The sequence below is a fragment of the Patella vulgata genome, chromosome 1, assembly GCF_932274485.2.
Source record: "Patella vulgata chromosome 1, xgPatVulg1.2, whole genome shotgun sequence".
Taxonomy (NCBI): Eukaryota; Metazoa; Mollusca; class Gastropoda; family Patellidae; genus Patella; species Patella vulgata.
Genome location: NC_065879.2, coordinates 92,340,569 through 92,347,108, shown reverse-complemented (window position 1 = coordinate 92,347,108; position 6,540 = coordinate 92,340,569). Strand labels below are relative to the sequence as shown.

General features: G+C 37.8%; 1 long non-coding RNA gene across 1 annotated transcript; it reads right to left on the bottom strand.

Moving 5' to 3' along the window:
- Positions 1–633: 633 nt before the first annotated feature.
- On the bottom strand, positions 634–5,977 carry LOC126818966 (uncharacterized). The gene is made up of 6 exons (XR_007679432.2): positions 5,891–5,977; positions 4,812–4,871; positions 3,934–4,005; positions 3,622–3,702; positions 2,914–2,976; positions 634–812 (listed from the first exon to the last, which is right to left on the bottom strand). It is a non-coding gene; the product is annotated as an uncharacterized LOC126818966 (long non-coding RNA).
- Between the last annotated feature and the right edge of the window lie 563 nt (positions 5,978–6,540).

Sequence of the window (6,540 nt, the reverse complement as noted above, 5' to 3'; positions counted from 1 at the left end):
ACAGGCGACCCTAATCCTTGTCACGTACAACCGGGGATTCGAAACCACGCCAGTTGACTCAATGACAGGTCGTATGATACAGCACGCACGTGCTAACCCTTCGGCCATCCAACACCCCGCACTAACTTGGTTAAAGGCAAAACCGTCCCCTTGAATTTAGACCCTTGGCTTTTAATTCGAGTATGCGTTATTATTTCCCTAACAAATTTTCTATTCGCACCATCTTAAATGAAATGAAATGAAAAAGGGGTTAATGTCCTACTGTTCTGCTCCGAACTGGGCTAATCAAGAGGGGCATGCGACATACAGTGTGTTATAAGGAAAATTTTCCCCGCGGAGCGGCACTATGGCTTACTCTTAAATCAAATTCCCACTACCAAGGGATCTTTTACGTACATACTGTACCTTGTCCCATCCGAACGACTAGACACAATATGGAGGGTGACAACAAAATATGGAGGATAACATGTTTGACTGACAAACACAGCAACATGAAGTAAACAACAAAAAGAAAGAACAAACTGTTTATTTTTCAACCTGGTTTACATTTTAAAATCCTGTACTTGTTGGTTTATCTGGTTTTTATGAAGAAATAAGGATGAATAATTATAGTTGTTTGTTTAGATTAATATATCGTTAGCTTAAAATTACAATTTATGAACCAGACAATTATTGTGTTCAAACGAGAAAATTAATTCATTTAAACGAGATACTAATTGTATTGAATCTAGAAATGGTTGTTCACTGTACAGTGGCTGTAGCATAACATGGACTGGTTTACCCATCACAGATTGATTGTCCACATTTAACCCCTGAAATAAATAATACTTGGTTTATATATTATCAATAAACAAACGGCCATAAGCTTTCAGTAAACTCGTTCAGGACATGCTTAAAGTTTTGAGGGGCCCTAGGCCAAACGTTTTCATTGATCCTATTACACAGGCATCCATCAAATACAAAATATCAAAAGATATTACCAAGAAAACCCATAAAATAAGTAATTTAGATTTTGCTATAATATATAAGCAATCTATGAACAATCTGAGTGTATGTCACCAATCTGATTCAAATACAGATCAATATTTCGTTTCGTTTTTTATACTTTCGCTGGCCTCTCCTATATGAAGATCGGGTAGTGGAACATCGCGTCTAAGGTCATACGAGCGGCTTTTGACCCTAAGACATTTGATTAACCAATCAGTGTAGATGTTTCTAATGGGTTAAACACAGTTCCGTGCACCTCAGACCAAAAGCTCGCCGTACCTAACCGTTTCATTGGCTAATCCCTCACATCATCCAGAACACGGGTTATATGGCATCTCTTCAAGATCCTAGTGTAGTACAGACAAGTAAAATGGAATTTTGAACTAAAATTAAAAAAAACGGTCAAATCTTCATGTAGTGTAGGCCAAGAAAGTATAAAAAACGAAACGAAATATAGATCTGTAGTTAAATCCGATTGAACGTTTTTAGGCACTGTGTCTGTTATTTGGATGGTGTTGTCCCTCCCCTAATATAGTACACCATGATAGCTGATTAACGTTCGTGATGTGGATGATGTTGTCCCTCCCCTAATATAGTACACCATGATAGCTGATTAATGTTCGTGATGTGGATGACGGGTTGGACGGGAGACCCTACTCCTTGTCACGTATAACAGGGAATCGAAACCACGCCAGTTGACTCAATAACAGACCTTATGATCACACGCTAACCATTCGGCCATTCAACCCCCTGTTTATATATACAAATGACGTCATATTGTTTGTTTATATATATACAAATGACGTCATACTGATGGTTGATTATAATAGAATTAGGAGATAAACACCGACTGTTTAGAATTTATCGGACTGTTATTGTTAAGCGGTATCAAATGGACAATAACAGTCCGATAAATTCTAAACAGGAGGTGTTTATCGATATTGTAGCCCAAAATATTTAACATTTTTCTTGGAATTCTTTCTTTCGCATATAGTTGACGGTAGTTTTTGGTTTTAATGACGTAAATACTAAGGGAAACAATTTTGACTTAATGAAAATATCCGTGCCGTAATAAGATAAACACTCATTTCCATTCTATTTGGTTCACAAAGCGACTGGATAAGTGTGTCTGTTTGGAAAGGGAGGTCACTCTGCGATAATTTTAAAGATTGAAACAGAAAACGTAAGTGTATTTTATGTACTTTTTAAATGATTTTAAACTGCAGCAGTGACTAGGATCGAAATAAATTGCATATCATGTTTGATAAATGTCCATACACTCGTGTGACAGTGTAGATAGATGTTGTGTAGCGTACGCATGTGGTTGCTATGCTTGTTTACGTTGTCATTTCGACGCTGTGAATATGATGCTTCTTCTTCGCAAAAAACCCTGGCCTGTGTATCTGTATGAAAATTAGTCTCTGTCCTATTCATATCAGTATCAGCCTGACTTGTATATTATTAAAAATATATTACGGTCCATACGGAGTTCAATAAATTGTAGTATTTTTATTCACTTGTTGAAAATCTTCGATTTTGACCAGTCTGATTATGATAGAGTACGTGACCATACTGTCCATAGCAACCATTATTATTGTCAGACCAGCCTTGAAATTAAATTTACCTATTATCTTTCAAATACAATCACTAACTTTTTTTTTGTGTTTCAGGTGTGTGTTTCAATAAGCCAATGGTTGAATTTCATTGTTGATGACATACAAGAAAAAAATCATGAAGATTTCCTAGAATAAAGTTTTGAGGTGTAGAATTTTTGGCCACTGCAAACAGAGTCTAGCACCCAGAAAATATTCATTCGCAGTGAGTCGCCCAGGAAATTTAGAGGACTGTTATACTCATTCGACGCCACTTTTCGACCAATCAGAATCCAAGAAATTTCCATTTTGGGCTACAATAGTTAATATTTACCAACACAGTAGCCACCAATACATGTTATAGAACCGCCACATTCACTTTCTTTAACACATGGCACTATAAATACAAGTAACATATCAGTACACAAAGGGAGCCACGATGGCTAAGTCGCCGGTAGTTCTCACTATAATAGTTAAACATTAGATAATGTAAAGGGAATATTCTGAAAATTTAAATCACATTGCTCCATTCTGAACCGAAATATTAGCGATCATCATTATTAAAGTCGGAACGATTTTCTAACGTGGTTTCCCCTTGTCAGTGGTGCAGGACGGGGGAGGGGTGCTGACAAGGACAACTGTCTAGTCGTTCGGATGGGATGAAAAACCAAGGTCCTGTGTATACATTGACGTGCACGTAAAAGATCTTTTGGCAGTTGGAATTCGATTTTGAGTAGGCCATAGTACCGCTGCCCAGGCACAATGTCCCTCACTAGCACACTGTATGGAGAAAGACCATCTTCATTAGCCCAGTCGGAGCAGAACAGTAGGATGTTAAACCCCACTTCAATTCATTTCATTTTATTAACATACACCATGATTATCAATTTCAATAGTTTTTCCAAAGTGTAACATTTTTTTTTTAACCTGAACATCACGTTAACGGGCTCAGGTTAACTCTATTACTGACACAAACTCTTAACACTAGCACAAACTTATTGTTCTGACCTCACCCATTGTTTATAACATATATCATATTTACCGAGACAAACACCATCAGAACATTTGCCTCCATGATATCCGCATGCGTCACCATTATCTGTCAAGCCGCAAAAATTAGTGTCTGTAATAAATATTTTTTTACAATATGTTGTTAGAGTTATCTTTCATAAGACAATATGTTGTTAGATTGACAAACTACAAAATCTGACAAATTATCCAACATAGGATAGTGTCAGCAGGTATTCCCTTTGTTAAGGCATTACGGATATCCTGTTAAGTGCATTTGAATGATCAATTTGAACAGCATTTTATTAAAATAATAGAAATAAAGTAATATACATATTACGCTTACATATGCACGCCGTGTCATTGAAACATTTACTCGAACCCAGAGCACAGAATTGACCTTCTCCACATGGTACACCTGAAACAATTGATCTTTATTAAAGTGCTGGACAATGTTACAATATATTTCTGGTTTATTTATATTATTTCCCTCATCTAGGCCAAAACAAGAATATAGCTATGGATTGTATATCATCATCCTATTGATCGTATACACTGCATGGACCGAGAAAGTTCATCCAGATTTTCCGGCGTAGTGATGCACGACGGAGGACAGCTGCCTAGTCGTTCAGAAAGGACGAAAAACCGGGGTCTCATGTACACATTGGCGTGCACGTAAAAGATCACTTGACAGTTGGGATTAGAGAGAGAGAGAGAAATGGAGTTTAACGTCCACTCGACAAAAACTAGGTCATTTTGGGACTAACATATGTTGTTTTGTTTTGTTTTTTTTAAATTTTGTTTCAATAATTCGCTTGCGAGTAGGGGTTTTTAGCAGTGGGGGGAAACCGGAGGACCCGGAGAAAACCCACGAGGTTGGACAGGCGACCCTACTCATTGTCACATATAATCGGGGATTCGAAACCTCACCAGTTGACTCAGTGACAGGCTTTATAATACAACGCGCACATGATAACCATTTGACCATCAAACCCACCCCACTCCTCCAAACCATCACCACCTCCCCATAAGATTGTAGCTCAACGAACTAAATATCACGATTCGTGGTTTTAATCGCTGAGTAATCGTAGTGATCCTATCAGGTTCCAAATCGAAACGTATCCGAACATATCTTTACGTAGCAGATCGTGGACTCATTAGGGGCAATCCTATCGTAACGCAGAGTACGACGATGGGGAATCTAGCGTAAAATAAACCACATACCATTTCCAGAACAATATGTCTGAATGCCATCTTTATAAAAAGTGTCACACCCATCATCAACTGAAATATAAAACATATATATATATATATATATATATAAATAGAACGCCCAATTATCATATTGTGACACGTCGGTAAACCTTTTGTGGGCGCTGACCGTGTTTTACAGGAATTCATGGATTGTGTTGAAACTCTACATACATGTGATCAACATATTAAAGATGGACAACCAATGCCTTGAGACTATTTCGTGAAATTGTTATGCAATTCATAAAGTCGTAATTAAAATATCAAAAGTGTGTAAACTTTCTGAAATCGGAAAGTTGCACAGTTCTGTTTTTTTTCATAAAATTTTAAGACTTGCCAATGTATGACGTCTTGCCATTGCCAATGCTTGACAGTAATATTTTTTTTAAATTGATGAAACTTTGCATAATTTTACCAGCATCTAAGATTATCTAGAGGGTTTCAAAAATGTTATTGTAATTGGTGATCGTTTGAATTTCGACTGTTTATAAATGAAATAAATTAAAATGAACTGAAATGTGGTTTAACGTGCTACTGTTCTGCTCCGACTAGGCTAATGAAGACGGGCATGATACGTCGTACAGTGCGCTACGAGGGAAAGTTTGCCTTATATCGAATTCCATCTGCCAATTCCATCCTGGTCGCGTGTCAGTCCCTGTGAACGCCTGTACAATGTAAAGGATTATTTTAGTGAGGAAATAAGACCTTGCTTACCTCACTAGTGTCAGTATGCGCAACACAACGGGCTGTTAAAAATACGTCCCCTTCTGGCAGAAGCCCATTGAAATCTAAATATAGGACGGTTCCTGAACGTACGTCAGATATTGATTAATCAATGAGCATTGATGTTTCTAGTGGTTTACCCACAGTTCCGTGCATTGCACGCCAAGAACTCGCCGTTACAGATCGTTTCATTAGCTAATCCCTCACTTCAACCAGAACACCGGTAATATAACAACTAGTAAAACGACAAGTAAAACTAAATTTTGAACTATAAAAAACGAAACGAAATATAGATCTGTATTTCAATGATAGAAGATCATGTATCTTACCACTGAATGAACATTGGTATACGGTACAACTGTCTGGGTTTTTTTTACCGCTAGCTTTACACTCGGCCGGGGAACATAATCTACCTGTAAAATAATTATGATATAAATGAAATGAAATAAAATGGGGTTTAACGTCCTACTGTTTTGCTCCGAACTGGGCTTATGAAGACGGACATACGCCATACAGTGTGCGGCACTACGGCCTACTCTTATATCGAATTCCAACTGTCAAGGGATTTTTTATGTGAAAGCCAATGTGTACACAGAACCTTGTTTTTTTGTCTAGACAGCTGTCGTTGACAGGCCGTCAGTCCTGCATCACTGACAAGGAGAATTATAATATAAGTAATATCGTAAATATTTGATCTACTCCCGATGTAAGAAATCAATCTGCCATGGCTAATATGTGAGGATATAAAATAAATGAAATGGAGTTAAACTTCCTACTCCTCTGCTCCGACTGGGCTAATGAAGACAGGCCTACTCTTATATCGAATTCCAACTGCCTAGGGATCTATTACATGCACGCCAATGTATACACGGGACCTCGGGTTTTTCTCCCATCCGAATGACTAGACAGCTGTTCTTATCAGGCCCTCTGTCCTGCATCACTGACACACCCAATTAACAACCCAGGAGATCTAAGCCCA